Consider the following 19,352-nt stretch of genomic DNA (forward strand, 5'->3'; position numbering starts at 1 on the left):
TTAGACTCTTGGGTCTCATGAATCCATCTGTTTCTTGACTAGAATTGTGGAAATCCTGATTCAGTCCAGTGAAATTTCCATGTTAAAAAAAATTGAGGAAAGTTAATTACTTAAACAGAAACCCAACTATTCGTTGCCAGTAGATCTAGCTTCCTGATCAAGATTTTGATAAGGTCTCCCCAAGGTTTTTTTTTTGTGTGTGTGTGTGTGTGTTTTTGTTTTTGTTTTCATTTTTGTTTGGACAGAGTCCCTCTCTGTTGTCCAGGCTGCAGTGCAGTGGCACGATCTTGGCTCACTGCAACCTCCTCCTCCTCCTGGGTTTAAGCGATCCTCCTGCCTCATCCTCTCGAGTAGCTGGGACTACAGGCACCCGCCACCATGCCAGGCTAATTTTTGTATTATTTTAGTAGAGGCGGGATTTCACCACCATATTGGCCAGGCTGGTCTTGAACTCCTGACCCTGTGATCCGCCCACCTCGGCCTCCCAAAGTGCTGGGATGATAGGCATAAGCCACCACGCCCGGCCTTTCCCAAGGTTTTGATAAAGACTTCCTTCTTATCTTTATAGGGAGAAACATACGAAGACTTGGCAAGCTCAAAGGCCATGTAGGTAAGTGACAAGATCTAAAGGTAGACCCAAAGGCAGCAGCTCAGACAGTTTTCTTGCATTAATAATTACATAGAGCCAAGCAAGGAGCTAATTTTAAAAATCAAAATTAGCTTAATCATAAAGGAACAGAACTCACACCCAGAGGGAAAGTTACCTTTACTGGTGTGACTTTCTGCTATTATTTAGAGGCCTTTGTACTCTGTCACTGAGGTGGGTACCTTATGAATTGGCCAATATCTAACCTAGTAGAATGAAGTTTAGATGTGTCCTGTGGGAGGGGAGGCTTAGGTCCTAGTCTTAGCTCTACTAGTGAGTCAAGTAGTTTCAGTATGTCATGGGAATATTGGGTAATCTATTAACAATATAAGATATATATATAAAATATATATAAAGTATATATATTTTATATACATAAGTATATATAATATTATATATAAACAATATAAGCTATATATATAATTTATTAACAATGTAAGCAATATATATAGCTTACATTGTTAGCTATATATATATATAGAGCTTACATTGTAAGCTATATATATATATAGCTTACATTGTTAGCTATATATATATATATATAGAGCTTACATTGTTAGCTATATATATATATATAGCTTACATTGTTAGCTATATATATATATATAGCTTACATTGTTAGCTATATATATATATATAGCTTACATTGTTAGCTATATATATATATATAGCTTACATTGTTAGCTATATATATATATATAGCTTACATTGTTAGCTATATATATATATATAGCTTACATTGTTAGCTATATATATATATATAGCTTACATTGTTAGCTATATATATATATATAGCTTACATTGTTAGCTATATATATATATAGCTTACATTGTTAATAGATTACCCAATATATGTTTTATACATATATATTATATATGTGTGTGTATATATATATATATATATATATATTTTTTTTTTTGAAACAGGGTTTCAATCTGTTACCCAGGCTGTAGTGCAGTGGCACAATCATGGCTCTCTGCAGCCTTGAACTCCTAGGCTCAAGCGATCATCATTCCTCAGCCTCCCAAGTGTCTGGAAGTACAGGCATGTACCATCATGCCTGGCCGATTTAAAAAAATTTTTGTAGAAGTGCAGTCTCACTATGTTGCTTAGGCTGGCCTTGAACCTGTAGGCTCAAACTACATTCCTGCCTTGGCCTCCAAAGTGCTGGGATTATAGGCATGAGCCACCGCACCTGGCCAAAGTATATATTTCATTCCTCTTACATTTTATATTCAAAATCAGAAGTTTGCACTTGAGCTGCACATACTATTTATACTTTTTTTATTTTACATTTAGAAGTTGTCTACCAATGTTTGGGAGCTAGAAAGCTATGAATAATAAAACATGGTAGATCTTTTAAATGCACTCGGTATTTTCTCAATATACAGTCTCAGGGTTTTGTAGTTGTTTTTCCCCCCCCCTCTTGGAACTATACCAGTATACTGAAGGTTAGAAGTCATACTGAAGCATTTGCTCCTTTAAGATTTTAGCAAATATAATATTTTAAGGCTGTCACTTGGGCAATCAAAACTTCTGTCTTTGAAGTAGAGATTTTCAGAGAGAAATAAAAAATAAGATCCGGAGTTTGCCTCATGCCATTTTTAAAAGTTCTTTCTGGTAAGTACTTCACATACTTTGCAGAAATTGGATTCAGATCCTTTGGCTATAAGAAGGACGTATAATTATCAACTGGCTACGGGACCGTCATAAGAATGATGACTTGTGTGTTTAAGCTGACTTTCTGAATTTTAATTTTTGGCATCATACTTACGAATGTTTTGTTAGAGATCAATAAACAAATATAAATTGATCTTTCTTCTGAGACTGGGATTTTTTGCTACACTCTATTTGATTTAGTAACTCTAAGTTTCTTTTCTGGATTGTATTACTAGTTTTTATGGTGGGAGTGGGGATGTGGAGTGGAGAGTGATGAGGAAAATTAAGACTCTGTAGTTCCTGTGGCTCAATAAACTTTGATATTCTACCAGGTTTAGTCCATTTTGCCAGAACCCCAGTGGAGAAGAACAGGCTTCTGGTGACTGAGCTAATCTGAAACCTAGAAGCCTAAACAGTATAGTTTAAAATATTTCCTGATTAAATAAAATAAAAATAAAAGGTCAGAATTTCAAACATAGAAGGATTTGACATTAATCTACTGGTAAATTGGTACTGTACTTCAAATGAGGCTTGAATGGTGCTTTTTTTTTCCGCCTGAAATCAAATCATAGACATATGAAACAGGATTTTTCATTTCTAAAAACTTTGCAACGCATTACATTTTCTTAATATTATAACTTTACACACGAAAGCGTTTTCTTAAAATAAAATACTAGATCAATAATAAGTGGTAGTTATACACCTTCATTTAATACGTTTCTCTCTTTCTCTCTCAGATAGAAAGAAATGAAAACATTTAAGACTTTTATTCTGTAGGAGGAAAACATCTTTCCCGAAGTGATTTTACAAAGATTTTCTTTCAAGCTACTCCATAAATATTTGGAAACCTCCCCTAAATCAAATAATCTTTTATTTGATATATCAGAAAAAAGGCAGCCAAAGATGTAGTAGACAGATAGCAGAATGGAAGGGAAAAGAATGGCCCTATTGCTTTAGAAGAAGCCAAGTTTATTAAATAAGAGCTAAACCAGCTTTGGTTATGTCTGGATGCAATTCTAGTACTTAATCATTGCTTTTTGTTTGTTTGTTTCCAGTGAGACAAGTAGAAATTTTTTACGAAGCTGGTTTATTTCCAGTTTAGATGGAAAGTGCAGCATAAGTATCATGCAAATATCTTGTAAGGACTAATTGCCAAGAAAATCACTGACTCTCAGGATACGGTGGAGTGAGGCTGTAGGGAAAGAGAGTAGGGAGGCAAGCTGTAAGGTTTAAAATATGGCATCCATTCGGGTTGTTTGTAACAAGTTTCTGGCCTGAAAGCTCTTCTTGTGCTAGGACATGTTCTGATTACTTTGCCAAGTGTTGGTGTCAGGGTTTATAGTCATATAAATACACAGTCCAAGCTTTAAGACAGGATTCATAAACACTCTCTACACAGTACTGGCACGGGGGGAAGTAAGTGCGGTTAGTTTGGCGATAATTTTTGTCACTCTACTACTCTTTCCTCATCTTTACCTGTCCTTATCATCTGTTCCCCACTCAGACCTGCTTCCTCTATAGGTCGTCACACTCTAGAAAATCTTTCTTTCAGGACTTTCCTTGACCTAATAATACACGTATTCCATTTCCTTAAGGTTCTTACCTCTGCTGAAGCTAATCTGATAAACTAATATCTGCTGAGTTGTTTAATAACAAATAACTTCTATCTTGCCCATCTAAGAATATAATTTTAAATATTAACATCTTGCTAAGCTTTATCTCAAAAGAATGACTAAGATTGAGTATTTTATGTAATAGAGCAGCTTATTAGTACAGAAAAATATTAGACTAAGCAATCCTGAAATGGGTTGCTTTTTGGGCATATTTTTTAACCAGGGCTTTCAAAGTTGGCATCAAACACTTATAAAAAGCAGTTGAATGAGCTACTAAATATATGCAACACTGAAAGAGTGCTTGGTCCTAATTAACTCATAGTTTTTTTTTCCACTTCATATTTTTTTCTTAACTTTAAAGTATTTAATTGGCAAACAAAAATTGTATATATTCAAATTACATAGTGTGATGATTTGATATACCTACACATCTTGTCATGATTACCACAATCGAATTAATAAACACATCCATCATCACCCATAGCTACCTTTTGTGTGTGTGAATGTGTGGTGAGGTTCACTCAAAGTATGCTGTCTTATCAAATCTCAAATATACAATAAAGTACAGTAATTAACTATAGTCACCGTGCTGTATGTTAGATCCCCAGAACTTGTTCATCTTATAACTGAAAGTTTGTCGTTTTGACTAACATGTCCACATTTTCCCCACACTCCAGCCTCCAGCAACCACCATTCTACTCTCTGCTTCTGTGAATTCAACTTTTGAAGATTCCACATACAAGTGAGATCATTCAGCATTTGCGGTATTTGCAGTATTTGTCTTTCTGTTCCTAGCTAATTCCACTAAGCATAATGTCCTTCAAGTTCATCCATATTGTTGCAGAAGGCAGGATTTCCTTTTTTAATGACTGAATAATATTCCATTGTGTGTGTGTGTGCATTTTCTTTACCTTTCAATGCACATTTACATTGTTATGTAGCTTGTCTATTGTGAATAACACTGCAATGAACACAGGAGTATAGATATCTCTTCCAAATACTGATTTTATTTCCTTTGTTTACTTACCCAGAAAAGAGATTGCTGGTACATGTGGTAGTTCTATTTTTAATTTTTTGAGGAACGTCTATACTGTTTTCAAAATGGTTTTATCGATTCACCGTCCCATTAACAGCATACAAGGGTTCCCTTTTCTCCACGTTCCTGCCAATACTTGTTATCTCTTGTCTTTTCTATGACAATCATGCTAACAGATGTGAGGTGATATTTCACTATGGTTTTGATTTACATTTCCTTAGTCACTGGTGATGTTGAGCACCTTTTCATATACCTGTTGACTATTTGTATGTCTTCTTTGGAAAAATATCTATTTGGATCTTTTGCCCATTTTTTAATCAGGTTATTTGATTTTCGCTTTTGAGTTATGTGAGTTCCTTACATATTTTGGTTATTAACCTCTCATCAGATCTGTGGTTTGCAAATATTTCCCCCATTCTGTAGGTTGCCTTTGCATTTTGTTGATTGTTTCCTTTGCTGCGCAGAAGCTTTTTTGTTTGATGTAGTCTCAATTGTTTATTTTTGCTTTTGTTGCCTGTGCTTTGGATGTCATATGTAAAATATCATTTCCAAGACTAACGTCAAGGAGCTTTTCCCTACGTTTTCTTCTAGTTTTATGGCTTCAAATCTTCCATTTAAGGCTTTAGTTAATTTTTGTATATAGTGTAAGACAAGGGTCCAGTTTCATTCTTGAACTCCTGACCTCGTGAACCGCCTGCCTCAGCCTCCCAAAGTGCTGTGATTACAAGCATGAGCCACCATGCCCGTCCCAATTTCATTCTTTTATGTGTGGATATCCAATTTTCCCAACACCACTAATTGAATGGGCTATACTTTTCCCATTGTGTATTATGGCACCTTTGTCAAATATTAGTTGATTATGTATGTGTGAATTTCCATCTGATCTTCTTATAGCTATGAAATGCTATAGAGAATGGAAATATATGATAGTAATTAGTTTAACCTTCACTATTTTCTAGTGTTCATTCCCTGGATGAATACTACGTTACTTTTAAATGACAAAAACTGTAATTTCTTTTGCACCAACCTAATAGATACTTAACATATTAGTAGCAATACTTTTGGTTACAAGTAACAAATCCCCAACTTAAATTAGCATAAACCATAAACTAGATTTTTTGGCTCACATATCTGAAAAGTCCAGGTATGTTTTGATCAAGGCAGTCTCTCAGTTTCCTGTGATTCTCTTGGCTGTTCCCTCCTCTGTATTCTGGCTTCCATCATATTCACAAAATGGTTGCCAATAGTAGGGCAACCAGGGCAACAGGTTACTTGGTTCACATCCAAGAAGAGAGAGAGTGTCACATTCTATAATCGTTGAACAAAGTCTTGAGATTTACTCTGACTGGGCCAATCACTGTGGCCAGGAAGAAGACAAATACTGATTGATCTGGGTTTGGGAAAAAGCCCTATGGAACCAGTATCTGTTTTAAGTGAGGTAAGATAATATAGCTTGAAGCTGAGATAGAGTCAATTCTTCCAAGTTCATGGCTACAGTACAATGGGGAAGGGATATTTCTAAAGGAAAATCTGAGTGCATTTTGTAAAGGTGAACTACATTCTGAGTATGTAGTAAAATATTGTTCATCAAGTATCTCTACATGGAGTCTATTTTTTAACCTCTGAAAAATGTAAAGGAAAACAGAGGTACAGAGTTCATTGTTTGCCAAATTGATAAATTGTGTGTGACTCGTATCTGGTTTGGCAAAGAAAGTTCCTTTCTCCTCTGTAGTAATCAAATCTTTATTCATTTCATAGAACTGGACATACATACTTAGCCATGTGAAAGATTCAAAGTACTGTGTAATTAAATGGCACTTCTCACTACGAGTCCTAAGGAGAAGTTCTGATATGCCTCACATAATTAATTTAAAAGAAGAAAGACCGAGATGATACTCAGTCATATTGATATATTTTACCCATTTTTTTCTAAGGTTTACAATGCCCATCCTGAGACTGAAGACAGGGCATGGATACATTTTAAAAAGCCAGAATTTTGAGGAAAGAACAAATTATGTTTAAGGAGTTATTATCTACAAATCAATTTACTTTATCCTTATCTTCCCTTGTAGATTCTATTGTTATCATATCACTTATCAATAGCTATTATTACCTCTCCTGCCACTGACAGCATAGCTCAAGACATCCCTGTACTTAATATCCCTTGGATGTGAATAAATGAATTCTGCTACCTGACTGTTTAGCTAACTTTTTTCACCACCTAATTTTAATTTGAAATCCTTATGATATTGACTTCTTCATTACAGTGCTTTTGTTTTAAATCCATGAAGAAAAAAGCTAGGAGAAAAATCTGTCTTTAATTTCCTTACTTTTAGATGATTATGTTTAACTAAGATAACTCAAGTGGCAGAAAGCATCAAATAACTATTTTCTTGCCTGGTAGTGACAGCCTACAGCTGTCATACTCCAACGCCCAACTTTATTGCTACCAGAGGTTCTTTATCCAAATATAACCTGTTTACCTTTCTCTGGTGTCTAAAATTCTTATCTGTACATTTATCTCTTATTTGCTTTAACCTTGTCCCAACAAGTTGCTTTTTAGAGTCCTTAATACATTACAGTTAGAAACATTTCCAGGTACTTATATGCAAATTAAATAATTGTTTCAAGCTTAGAAAGTGAAATGGCTGGATTTTGCTCTTCTGGCCCTGGCTATGGGTCTCTCTTCACCTACATGCTACAAAGTTCAACTTTTGAAAAGGGAGAATTGGTGTGGAACTTTACTGTAAAACTTCCAACTTTTACAGCACTGGCGTGCTGTCCCAGAAGGTCAGACATAGGTGAGTCATTGCTGTGACAACATGTGGATATAAGAGCAGCCCTTGAAGAGAAGGGTTAGAAAGGTTAGGAGTTGGGAAGAGTCCAGTGACTATGAAATTTTCCTTTTTTTCCAGCTGAGAATCAGAATATTGTTTCTTTATCGACTTAAATTGATGCAAAATAAATCTAACCCCATGAGTTTTAATTGCTATGCACTGAAAATCTAAGGGATTGTCTGGCTGACACCTTTCCTCTCATTCTCATACCTGAGAATCAGAGGATGTTTCCTGTAATCTCTTCCTCCTGGCACTGTTGATTAGTCCAGAGACAGGCACAATCCGTGAAATGTATCAAGTGGAGTCCTTAGAACAGTTTTAGAAATGGAAACGCAGAAATGGAAGTTTCTATCTTTTAATATGCCAGGAATGTAGCTATAAAGATAGGAGTGTTGGGAGCAGTTAGGATCATGTTTTCTACCCTGTGGATGAGAGAAGGTAGGAGTCTTCACTAGTCTGATATTTAAGTCAAACTAGTCATAAAATATATTCAACGTCCAGTAAATGTCATTTAAATCTAATAAGAAACATAAAGAACTATGAAATGCAATTAGGTGGTGAAAAAGTTAGCTAAACCCTCAGATAGCAGAATTCATTTATTCAAATACAATGAAAATATTAAGTAAAGGGGTGTCTTGAGCCCTTTTGTCAGTAGCAGCAGCAGTATCTATCTGCATGACCCTTCTTTCAGGTCTCTCATCCTTGCCCCAAATCACACAAGTCAATAAGCGCTTTTAACATACTGAGATGGTAATACTATTTCCTTCTTCAGTTAACAAAATTGACTTTTTGGGGAGGTTTAGAATTAAATATAGAAATAGTTAAGTATATAAAATCTATAGTGTTAAGGCTCTGGTATTAAGAGCAATATATTCATATTTGGTTATATACTATTTATAATATTTAATATCTATATTAGTTGTCTATTGTTATAAAACAAATTATCTCAAAATGTATTGACTTAAAATAACAAAACTTTATTATTTCATAGTTTCTGTGGGTCAGGAATCAAGGAAAAGATTTGTTGGATGCCTTTGCCTTAATGTCTCTTCAAGGCTGCAGTCAAGGTGTTGGCTGGGGCTGCAGTTTCATCTGAAGACTCAACTGGGAAAGGATCTGTTGTCAAGCTCATTTGTATGGTTGTAAGTAGAATTCAGTTTCTCATGAGTGGTTGGACTGAATGCTTCAGTTTCTCACTAGTTGTTTGCTGAAGGCCTCATTTGGTCCTTTGCCACAAGGGCCCTCTTAGGGCAACTTAGTTCATTAGATCCAGCAATCAGGAGAGGATGAATGGTCACCATAAACAGAAGCTAAGTTTTTTGTTGTTTTTGTTTTTTGTAACCTTATCTTGGAAGTGACATTGTTTCTCATGCATCCTATTCTCTGGGAGGGAGGGGAGCTACATAGGAGTGTAGATACCAGGAGTCAAGGATCACAGGGGGATATGTTGGAGGCCACATAACATTATTGGCTTATTAGAGAAACTGACAGTTGAGACCTTTGAATCTCATTTAAAATTATAACTTAAAATTTGATTTGGACTTGTTATTTGTATTGAAAAACCTAAGAGAATTGTTACAAGATTATAGAGAGTATTGGGATGTTTGAGATAACTTTAGAATTATCATTTTTATGAATTTAATTTGTCTGGTTTATTAGAGTGATTCAAGTACCTTAGAAAGTTTTGCTTATCAATTTAGGCAAGTAAAAAGTAAATCAAATACCTTAACTTTATAAGCGCTGTCTAAAATATTTAAGTCAATCAAATTAACTAAATTGTAAGAAGCCTGATTGCTTAGTGCATTCTGCTATCCGAGTTACTCAAACTTTAGTCAAAGACCAATTTGAGAGTAAATGTTACATTTTACTGAATTTATAAATAGAATTATATGATGTATATAAAGTTAAGGGCTTAAAATAAACTAAATTTGAGAACTTTTTACTTTGACAAATTGAATATTAATTTAGGAAAATCCCAGTAGTCACGATTTGTTCTTACCATGTAAAAATATATCTATTTCATATAAAATAATTGGATTTTTACGTATACATATGTGTGTGCGTATATATATACACACACATATACATATGTGTCTATATGTATGTATAAACGTATTCAGAGAAAATAAAATCTTACATTGACAAAAGCTAGTCTTCAGAGAGGGGAAAAAAGAAGATTCAAATAAACCAGAAGAAAGGAGGAGTGCTAACACTTCCGGAGAGCTTAGTTCCAGTTATTCCTTCCTTTAGTGACATTCCTATTCTTGAGTTCTGTAAGACACCTTAGTCATTACGCTTAAATTGGAGATGATTTTTTTTCACTTGAAACAAACGGCCCTAACTCATCTATATTTTTCCTTGAATCTCTGTTGCAGAATTGTAAATTTATGAAATAGCACAAAGCCAAGTTGAAGACAATATCTTCCCTAATAACAGTAGTGCAATGACAGCCAGCCAGAAAAGTTCTCCACCTTGGCAGCAATGAGACTAAGACTTTTATGCCTGAATTGCTATCTTTTTTTTCCAGGTCAGTAAATTTCTTCATATATTAAAGTGGATTTAATATCTGGTCCTTGACTCATGTGGATATGGAAAAGTAATAATAAATATTAATAATAAATAATAATAGTAAACATCAAAATGTGTTGAAAAGTGATTCTAGTGAAAGGTTGAAGCTATTAGTTACATTTCAATCATCTTTCCAAGGGAATTTAAACTCATTCATATTTATTGGAATAATAATGGTAACTGTCTTATAAGATTATTACAGGATTTGAAATGCAGTGCCTGGCACAGTATCTGGAACAGAATATGCCTTCAATAAATATGAGTGATGCTGCTGATGTGTTAAAAAATTATTTTTAGATAGGGCCACTGCCCAGGCTGGAGTGCAGTGGCATAATCATGACTCACTGCAACCTAGAACTCCCGGGTTCAAGCGATCCTCTTGCCTCAGCCTCCCGAGTAGCTGAGACTATAGGCTCGTGCCACCATACCAGGCTTTTTTTTTTTTTTTTTCCTTAATTTTTAGGAGAGACAAGGTCTTGCTCTGTTGCCCATGCTGGTCTAGAACTACTGGGCTTAAATGATCTTTCTGCCTTGGCCTCCCAAAGTGCTGGGATTACAAGCGTGAGCCACTGTGCTGGACCCTGATGTGTTTCAAAACTTTGTGCATAGGATCTAAAAACCTGTGAGTTATTCTAGAGCTCTTCCTCCTTTTTCATTGCTTAGTTCTAACCTGACACTAGATTCTATTTCCCTAATTGTGCTCCTGCCTATGTTTACCTCTTTAGTTCCATTGTTACTGCATTTATTAAGACCTCTATCATCTTTCTTATGGAATGTTGCAAAATTCTTCCACTTAGGTCTCCAGACTTTCAGGTTCACTCTTATCTGTTTTATTCTGAACCAACCCCAAACATAAACCTGTTCATCTAACTTCTTGATTAACATCCATGAAAAGTTCCCTATTGCTAAGACAAAGTGCCAACTTCTTAGAATGGCACTCAGAATGCTTCATGCTTGCTTCCAGCCCCAAGTTCTGTGCTAAACTCATAGAGAATTATTATCAGAGAACTGATTATAGTTTTTTTTAACTAATTACTCAGTGTCTTTCTCCCTGGAACATCCCTCCTCCCAAACTCTTAAGAATCTTTCAGGGCTCTGCTCAAATGTCTCCTATTTTATGAAGCCTTCTCCTTTCCTGACTCGCTTAGGCAGAGTTCTCATTATAACTGCCTATTAACTTTATACATAAATCAATTACAGTTATTATAACACGAAATTATGTCTTTTTATTCCTTACATATTAGTTTTCCAAACACAGTTGTGAGCTCCCCGAAGGCAGGCACATAGCTTATTTATTTTTGGCTTTTTACCGTCTAGTATTATGCTTGGAATTGGGTGGCTTTTAAATAAATTCATGTAAAATTAAAGGCAGACCTGGTTTGGTACAGTGGCTCACATCTGTAATCCCAGTGCTTTGCGAGGCTAAGGCAAGAGGATCACTTGAGGCCAGGAGTTCAAGGCCAGCCTGGGCAAAATAATGAGGCCCCCCCTCTCTACAAACAATTTTTAAGAGTTAACTAGACATGGTGGAGTACACCTGTAGTGCTAGCTCCTCAGGAGTTTAAAGTGGTGGGATAACTTGAGTCCAGGAGTATGAGGCTGCAATGACCTATTATCACACCACTGAACTCCAAGACCCTGTCTCTGAAAAAAAAAAAATTAAAGGTAGATCAACTGATACTCTTGGGATTCACAATATTCCAAATTAAAATAAAAAATTCACTCAGTAAAGATCCTACTCAAGAAATCTAAGAAGATTACGTAACTTTCCCGTCAATTTCTCTTATACTGGGGGAAAAGCCTATTTCAGACTATAACAAAGCACTAAAATAAAGCAAGTTTGTCCCATTCTTTACGTAGTGGGACAAGAAAGAACAGAAAAGTATTTCATTTAGTTTTTAAATATTTTTTAAAAATTTTCAAAATTTTTCTTATTTTTTTCTTTTTTCTTTTTATTTTTGAGACGGAGTCTCATTCCGTAGCCCAGGCTGGAGCAGAGTGGCGCAATCTCGACTCACCGCAACCTCTGCCTCCCAGTTTCAAGCTATTCTCCTGCCTCAGCCTACCGAGTAGGTGGGATTAAAGGCACCCACCACCATGCCTGGCTAATTTTTGTATTTTTAGTAGAGACAGGCTTTCACCATGTTGGCCAGGCTGGTCTTGAACTCCTAACCTCAGGTAATCCACCTGCCTCGGGCTCCCAAAGTGCTTGGATTATAGGTGTGAGCCACCATGCCCAGCCATTTCTTTAGTTTTTTACATGCTGATTAAAATACCATTGAAGTAAGATTTGTTACAGATAAGCTGAAATACAACAGACTTGATTGACTCTAAGTTAAAGGGGAGTTTAAAGAAGGACTCATTTTCCCCTTTTAAAACTTTTTGTTTCTGTATAAAGGACAAGAACACCAACAGGGAGGGATTCAGGGAAGTTTATGATTGAGAATTACTATGGAGTTGCCTCAAGCTTTTCCCTCTACTCTAAAATACTTACAGAGTAAAGAGGGAGTACATGAAAAAAGAAACCAGGATTTGCCTTAAAGATCTGTATGAAAAAAAAGTAATCATTTAAAAGAGTAAGTTTTAGTGGAAACTGCTATTTCTATCCATTCTGGCTTTCTGCTCATCAAGCTGTGTTTTTGTGTGTGTCCTTCTGTATATGTGAAGAACTCTCAAATTACTGCTATTTTCCTTCATTTTGTTTTGTTTTTCCTTCGAGTTTTGAATATTTTGCAGCAATAACAGAAAACAGAATTGTTCAGAGTCCAACATTCCTCATTAGTCATTCACCAGAACTTGTAATAAGATGGATAAAGATAATGGGAAGCAGAGATCAATCACTACTCTGTTATACTGTGTGTGAAGTAATTTGTGATACAGATGCAACCCAGTAATGCTGAGGCCTGACTCGGATGTTTTAGAACATATACAGAAGTAATCATCCAGAGATGAAATCCTGTGACAGGAAGGACAGTTTTGGATTACAACTGATAAACCCCCACCAATACATGGCTCAAATCAACCAACAAGTAATGAGTATTGCTATGGACCAGTGAGACAGGGAAAGGCCTGCTTGTCTGTCTTAGGTGCTAAAATTATAATATGAAAAGCTTATTCTCTAATTGAATCTGAATCAACAATGATTATAAACATCTGTATGCAGAAAATTAAATTCAGAAATCTATTCTTTATGTTTTTATACCAGGCTAAATACAAAAAACATATTTATCTGCGATTTATCCAAATCTCTTCATAGTATCTTTACCCTAAAACTCCCACCACTCCCCACACAACTCCTGATCTTCATTTTCTTCCATTTGCAGGAATTCCACCCTAACCATCCTCCTGCTCACTCTCCTACCTGCTTCAATATGGGGAAGATTTACAGATGAGTATAAAATGGGAATAAAGTAGGCAAAGCCAGGGTGGAATTTAGGAAAGCTTACAATTTGATAAGGAGTAGCCCAGATAAGGCCTGAATGGTGAATTGTGGTCTGACTGCGAAGGTTCTGGCTGGAGGGCTGGACTTGATACCTCTGGAATCAGAGGCATGTGTTAGATAGATTATACCAACGATAGTATTTAGGGCTAATTGACTAGAGCAGAAGCTGGAGACTTGAGAGTAGTTATGAAAAAAATCAAAATACATTAATACACATGACATTATAGAACTTGGCTTTTGGCAGTGAAAGTGGAAGTGGATCAGAGAAGAAGGAATGAAAAAAGAAAAAAGAGATCCTATGCTAGAAAAATGTAACTTTCCCCTTCAATTGCATAAATCTCAAAAGCAGCATGTTCACCCCATAGAATGCTAGGTATCTGCTTGTGTTAGTCCCATACACTTATATTATTCTCTCACTGATAAGGTAGAGGAAGAGGAAAGAACAAATAAGGTTAAGTGTTATCATGACAGTTCAGTGGTCATCAGCTAAGGACAATAAAATTTACTTAAGAAGACTAATGCTGCAAACATCGTTCTTGTTAGAAAAACCTCCTTACCTCCACTCTGACCCACATGAACAGGAAGCATGGACCAGGCAATTAATGAACTAACATTTTGTCACAACATCTAGATAACATGAACGTTGGATTTATCCAATGTTAGGTGGCTACCGTGAATCAGAGGCTGCAGGGAGGCACCCAGGCGGCATTAGATTGGGGAGACAGCAGAAGTAGCAAACTAGGGCCGTATGGTTCTGGAACCATTCCTACCAAAATTCTTCAGATAGTAAATGGAATGGAGAAACCAAATGTTAGAAAAAATTAGAAAGAAATCAAAATAGGGAGATAATACCATAATGATCCTTTATGATTAAAGAAATATTACTATGAGTTGTATTTACTTTGTGTAAACTGAACTGTGATGACATTATATAGTACTGTAGAATAGAAACAAAGTTTAAGGAGCTCTCAAGGTCATTTGGTCTAACTTCTCACTTTTACAGAAATGTTGTGTATAGAATCTCTAATATGTGACTAGCTGCATCAGCCTCAATCATCTCAATCATAGCAATTTTTTCTGCCAATGAAAACTACAAAGGCATTTCATTTGGAGAATCTGAATCCTGAAGGTACCTTCAACTACATCCCTTTTACCTTTACTCATCATAGTTCTGTTAACAGGAGGCAACTGTCTATTCTATTTCCTTATGACAATTCAAATATTTGCAGTTTTGTGTGTTTTTCTCCTGTTGTCATTAAGATAAAATCCAAATTCCAGACTGGCAAAAGCCTCTTAAAACGTGATACTTAGACTCAAATACAGTATCCCAGAAATCATCTAATCAATAAAAGAATGAACATATAAACTTCCATGTTTGGGAAATTTATATTTCTTTTAAGACAGCCTAATGTGCCTTACCCGCTTCATTAGACACTTCATTCATCCATTCAATAATTATTTACTTGATTCACACCATATTCCATGCACTGTTTTATATGCTGTGATTAGGTAAAGAACAGAAACAGGTAAGGTCTGTGTTTTTATAGAGCTTATGTTATGGTAGAGTAGAAAAAAACATAATGAAGAAAAAAATGACTAACATAAATTCAGAGGATCAGCGCTACAAAGCTGAAAACAAAATAAGGGTGGTGTGATACCCTAGAATGGGATAACTAAGTGATTAATTTAGAGAGGAGGATGTGGGATGCCATTTTAAGGACATAATATTAGAGTCAGGCTATTCTTGGAAATATATGGAAAAGAGCAATCTAGACAGAGTGAAGAGTGACTGCAAAGTTTCTAAAGGGCAGATGCTTGGCACATTCAAGGTGCAGAGAAGCTAGTGAAGCTAGAGTGAAGTCAGGAAGGAGGGGGGTGAAAATAGGTGAAACTGGAGATGGAGTATTTGATCTTATTTGCAACCAGAAACCACCGGAGGGTAGTAAAGAGGAGTGTGGGATGTTCTGACCTTCAATGTGATCCTTGATGCAACTGCAGTTGACTCTTGATCAATGAGGGACTGGGGCACTGACCGCCTGGGGCAATGTTGAAAATCCACATAACACTTTTGACTCCTGGCTAATTTAACTACCAATATCCTACTGTTGACCAAAAGCCTTATCAATAATAAATAGTCAACACATACTTTGTATATTGTATGTATTATATACTGTATTCTTGCAATAAAGTAAGTTAGAGAAAAGAAAATGTTAAGAAAATCCTAAGGAAGAGAAATATATTTACTATTCATTAAGTGGAAGTGGATCATCACAAGGTCTTCAGCTTCTTCATCTTTACATTGAGTAGGCTGAGGAGGAGGAGGAAGAGGAGGGACCGGTCTTGCTGTCTCAGGGATGGCAGAGGTGGAAGAGGTGGAGGAGGTGGAAGGGGAGCAGGAGATGCAGGCACACCCAGCGTAACTTTTATTGAAAAACATCCATGTGTGAGTGGGCCCATGCAGTTCAAACCGTTTTCGTTCAAGGGTCAACTGCATTTGTTTTCTATTGAGTCTACTCATTATATACCCTGCTTTATTTCCTCCCTTGGACTCATCAATTAAATATTATTATGTAACTCTCTTCTAAATTACCTTATTAGTTTTACATTATTTATCTTCTGTATTACATTAGGCTTTCTTGACTTACTAATATCTAATTTTAATTAGTGTTTTTTGTTTGTTTTGTTTTTTTTTTTTGACAGTCTCACTTTGTCGCCCAGGCTAAAGCGCAGTGGTGTAATCTCCGCTCACTGCAATGTCTGCCTCCCAGGTTCAAGCAATTCTACTGCCTCAGCCTCCTCAGTAGCTGGGATTACAGGCAAAGGCCACTGTGTCCAGCTAATTTATGTATTTTTAGTAGAGACGAGGTTTCACCATGTTGATCAGGCCGGTCTCAAACTCCTGACCTCAGGTGATCCACCCACCTCAGCCTCCCAAAGTGCTGGAATTACAGGGGTGAGCCACTGCGTTTTTTTAACCAAATCTTTGAAAACACAAACACCTTAGAACACTTTAACTCTGTTTGATCTCACCTGCCTTTCATGCTTTTGTGTATTTTGATTCTCCATATGTTTTAAATACTAGAAGTCATTATTTTCCTGACTTAATATAGTAAATATTCATTTTGATTTCCTCACTCCTTTTCCATTACCCTTCAAATTACCCTGAATTTCTCTTCCTTCATCTGGAGATTCTTTTCCCCCCCTGAAAAATTCTTTACTTGTATTTCTTTGAATCTGAATCTATTTATGATGAATTTCTGATTTTTTTTTTCCTGGAAATGCCATTAATGCACCCTCTTTGATTTTATAAGATTTTTCTTAACTCAATATAGAACTTACATTCAATTTTTATTTGTTTGGAACCTTAAGAAATTTTTCATTGTGTTGTGATTTATATAGTTTCTGCTAAGAAATTAGCGGTCATTTTTATTTTTGCTTCTTGTATAGACAGTTTGCCTCCCCCTGCTCCCCTTGGCAGGTTTTAAGATTTCTTCTGGTCACTGGCTTTTACTTCTATTTGGTGTGCTCTTTTTCTTCTTCTTGCCATTTGTATTGCTTCTTGAATCAGCAGCTTAAAATCTGATTACTTTTGAACATTTGTTGAACATTAGTTACAAATAATGCTTCTGCTTTAATTTCCTTTTTTTTTTTTTGTAGGTCTCTAATTACACCTATGTTAGACTGTTTTGTTTTTTGTTGTTGTTGTTGTTTTCAGTTTTTTGTTTTTTTGAGATGGAGTCTCACTTTGTTTCCCAGGCTGGAGTGCAGCTGTGCGATCACAGCTCACTACAGCCTCCACCTCCCAGGTTCAAGCACTTCTCCTTCCTCAGCCTCCCGTGTAGCTGAGATTACAGGCACACGTCACCACATCCAGCTAATTTCTGTTTTTGTGGAGACAGGGTTTCACCTTGTTGGCCAGGCTAGTCTCAAACTTCTGACCTGAGATGATCCGCCTGCCTTGGCCTCCTAAAATGCTGGGATTACGGGCACAAGCCACCACGCCCAGCTTGTTAGACTGTTTTTAAAGTCCATATCTCTCTTATTCTCTTTTCTGTATTTTTCCATTCCCTTTTCTCTTTTTGTTTCAATCTAAATATTTTCTACTGGCCTATTTTCTATTCAGAAATCAGATTCACAAATCCTCTCTCTAGCTGTGTTGAATCTCTTATTCTATTGTTTTCTTAATTTCAATTGTTTTTTTTCATTTCTAAAACTGTTCTTTATTGTTTCTAGTTTTTTGGAAAATTTCCCAATCTTTTCTTCTAACTTTTGAACATATCAATCACAATGATTTTAAAATCTGTTTTTGATAATTCCTATATCCATCCCGTAGGGGCTGTCTTTTTTCTTTCATTTAATTATTATTTTTTTTCCTGTCTCTTTGTGTGTCTGCTAATTCTTAATTAAATGCTAGAAATTGTATGAAGAATTGTGTATGCTCTGGCTTATAATTTTTCTTCAGAGAGGGGTTTGTTAGCTGATGGTGGATAGGTAAAGTAGTAGCCTATCAGCGAAATCTGTTAAAGATGAAGCTCATTTGAGCCTAGGTTTTCGTTTTTGTAAGGCCTATTCTCTATTTCTGGTTTGCCTTTTTGTGTGTGTGTGAAATACAGCCTTTTTGGAGTCTCAAATGAAATGCTGGGCCATTTCTTTGTATTCTACCTACTTGCTGATTCTTGCTAATTTATTAGAAGTTTTAAAAACTTTTATACATTAATAGTTTTGTTGCCAATGTTTACACTGCATTTTCCTATCACTGCCTGATTGTACTGGATTTCACCAGTATGATGATTGCAATATGTTTTTGGTGGATGCTCTATATGAGACTAAGAAATCTCCCTTCTATTATTAGTTTTTAATACTTTTGTTGTTGTTTTTGAAAATGTATGTTGAATCTTATCAACATCCAAAAGCTTTTTCTACATATATTGATATGATCATACAATTTTTCTTTTGTAGTCTGTTAATATGATAATTTTCACTGATTAAATTTGAATGTGAGACCAAATTCAATTACTATAACTCCACTTGTTTATGATTTTTTCTTATTTTTGATATAAAAGAACTTCTTTTTCCAGTTTATTTAGGAATTTTATATTTACATTCATTATGGCAAAAGTGAGATTGGCCTATACCTTTTTTTCCTTTGTAATAATGCCTTTTCGGTTTTTGAAATCACAGTTATAAGTTGGCAGTGGTCTCTTTCTCTGTACTCTGGGAGAGTCAATTTGGAATTGTTTCATCTTTAAATATTTGGTGGAATTCACCACTGAAACAACCATCTGGGCAAGGAATGTTCTTTATGAGAAGGTTTTTAATTATAAATTAAATAAATTGACGAGTTTGCAATCTCTTTAGTAGTTATCTGACTAATCCAATTTTTCTGTTTCTTCTTGTGTTGGTTTTGGTAAATTGTTTACTTCTAGGTATTTGCTTATTTTATATAAATAATCAAATTTACTCATAAATTTAATAAAATAATTGAACTTTCTTTTTATTGTCTGTATGACCTATTTTTATTCTTGAAATTATTTATTCATAATTCTCCTT

At 35.5% G+C, this 19,352-nt stretch overlaps 2 long non-coding RNA genes across 4 annotated transcripts; both read left to right on the forward strand.

The window, feature by feature from the left end:
• The first annotated feature begins 482 nt into the window (after positions 1 to 482).
• Positions 483 to 12,936, forward strand: LOC129481262 (uncharacterized). Its single transcript, XR_008657317.2, has 5 exons — positions 483 to 610; positions 4,597 to 4,661; positions 8,784 to 8,934; positions 10,168 to 10,319; positions 12,857 to 12,936. It is a non-coding gene; the product is annotated as an uncharacterized lncRNA (long non-coding RNA).
• A 10-nt stretch (positions 12,937 to 12,946) lies between these two features.
• Positions 12,947 to 18,661, forward strand: LOC129481261 (uncharacterized). Of its 3 annotated transcripts, XR_008657315.1 has the most exons (3): positions 12,947 to 14,931; positions 16,503 to 16,755; positions 17,460 to 18,661. It is a non-coding gene; the product is annotated as an uncharacterized lncRNA (long non-coding RNA). The 3 variants fall into 3 exon arrangements; XR_008657314.1 differs by having other exon boundaries at positions 12,947 to 16,755; XR_008657316.1 differs by having other exon boundaries at positions 12,947 to 16,755; positions 17,559 to 18,661.
• Positions 18,662 to 19,352: the final 691 nt, after the last annotated feature.

This window comes from Symphalangus syndactylus, chromosome 4 (genome assembly GCF_028878055.3).
Source record: "Symphalangus syndactylus isolate Jambi chromosome 4, NHGRI_mSymSyn1-v2.1_pri, whole genome shotgun sequence".
Lineage (NCBI taxonomy): Eukaryota > Metazoa > Chordata > Mammalia > Primates > Hylobatidae > Symphalangus > Symphalangus syndactylus.